Source organism: Rhinolophus ferrumequinum, chromosome 20 (assembly GCF_004115265.2).
Source record: "Rhinolophus ferrumequinum isolate MPI-CBG mRhiFer1 chromosome 20, mRhiFer1_v1.p, whole genome shotgun sequence".
NCBI lineage: Eukaryota > Metazoa > Chordata > Mammalia > Chiroptera > Rhinolophidae > Rhinolophus > Rhinolophus ferrumequinum.
In genome coordinates this window covers 49467703-49469635 of record NC_046303.1, presented here as the reverse complement: position 1 = coordinate 49469635, position 1933 = coordinate 49467703, and the positions used below count along the sequence as shown (strand labels likewise).

Here is a 1933-nt window from a genome sequence, read left to right as displayed (position 1 = left end):
TGGGACCCAAATCGTTCAATATAATTGCACTGTGACTTGTGTCACCTCTTCTATAAAGTTTGGATCAAGTGTTGCAAATGGCAGGCTGTGGGCCAAAACCAGCCTACAGATATATTTTGTTTTGTCTGCACTGACAAAAGTGTTTCCATAGTGGCCAACAGTTAAAAATAGGGATACTTTTACTAAAAATCCAGCTCTTATTGAAATAAGTCCCCTGAAAGAATTTGCTTATAATCAGAATTATCTCGTCTTTGATATTTTGCTAAAGTCACCTATAAAACCTTCTAAATTTGGTGTTTTCTTTAAGGGATGATGTTATCTGATTCAAGTTATTTAAGGATCATAAGACTATTTGTCCTTCTATTTATTCTTGGATCAAGTTAACTAAGTTATGTTTTTCTACAAATTTAGTCATTTAAACTAAGTCTTCAAATGTATTGACAAAAGTTGTTCATAAAATCCTTTTATTAACATAATCTACAGCATCTGTATTTCTATTTCCCTTTCCATTCCTATTACTGTTTATTTATATCTTTTCTTTTTTCTTTGTATGGAATAATTTTACCTGGTCTATTTTATTGCTGTAAACCAATTCTTGGTTTTGTTTCTCTTCTTTTTTCTTTAAACTTTTTATTTATTTTAAGTGTGTTTTTCCAGGACCCATTAGCTCCAAGTCAAGTAGTTGTTTCAATCTAGCTGTGGAGGGCGCAGCTCATAGTGGCCCATGTGGGGATCGAACCGGCAACCTTGTTAAGAGCACTGCGCTCTAACCAACTGAGCTAAGCAGCTGCCCCTTGTTTCTCTTCTTGATTGTATGTTTATGTCAATAATTCTGCTTTTTTTTATTTCTAAACCGCTGTCTTTCTTTGGGTTTGATATGCTAGGTTTGTTATTCAATTTTTGAAGTTGGAATCTTAGCTCATTAAGGTTGATCGTTTCTTTTCTGATGTAAACATACAAGCTATTGAATTCTGAGTAGCTTTTTAACTGCACCTCACAAGTTTTGACATTTATTTTTGTATTGTTCAATTCTAAATAATTTTAAATTTTCATTATGATTTTTTTCCTTGACCCATGAGTTGTGGTGGATTTGGTAAATTGACATTTATCATCAGTGTCAAACCTCTTTCTAACTGCCTTTCAATCCTTCAGAACCTGGGAAGATAAAAGCTTCATGTCAGACTCTCTTGCACTACAATTCTAGATGTGACTTAAATTCTTTCACTGAATGCACCAACACATGGTTTGAAAGGTGGGACAAAAGTTAACCACTGGGGCAATCCTTAAAGATGGCGCCATAGGAGGCTCATGAGCTCCCCTCCGACAGACAGACACCCAGGATGAATAGCTACACCTGGAGCGATTTCCTCTGAAAGAAATCCAGAAGCTACCTGATCGACTCATATATATTGGGCAAACCAAAAAATACCCACATCAAACAACTTTAAAAGGCTGAGATACACTCTTGCCACAAATCCTGCCACAGCATATGATCGGAGGAACCCCCAACTCCCAGATTCTCCTTGAGGAGTGAGAAGGTTGGACCCTACATTTACAGCCTTAACTTATAATAAGACTCCCACTTGAGTGCTCCTTTCAACCATACATACATTAAAATTAGAATAATGCAGAGGAGATTAACATGGCCCCTGTGCAAGGATGTCATGCAAATTTGTGAAGCAATCCATATTTTTGCACAGGAAATATAGTCAATAATATTGTAATAACTTTGCACAGTGATAGATGGTTACTAGACCTATCAGAGTGATCACATCATAAAGTATATAAATGTAGACTTGTACACCTGAAATTAATATAATATTATATGTCAACTATATTTTAATTTAAAAAAAGAACCCCTCCTGAGAGATGGGCCCCCAAAATACCTAGCTCTGAAAGACAACAGGGCTTGAATCCATGAGACACACAAAGC

At 35.9% G+C, this 1933-nt stretch overlaps 1 non-coding gene across 1 annotated transcript; it reads left to right on the top strand.

Annotated features, from left to right (window-relative positions):
- The first annotated feature begins 1585 nt into the window (after positions 1–1585).
- Positions 1586–1694, top strand: LOC117012581 (U6 spliceosomal RNA). The gene has a single exon (XR_004421189.1). It is a non-coding gene; the product is annotated as a U6 spliceosomal RNA (small nuclear RNA).
- Positions 1695–1933: the final 239 nt, after the last annotated feature.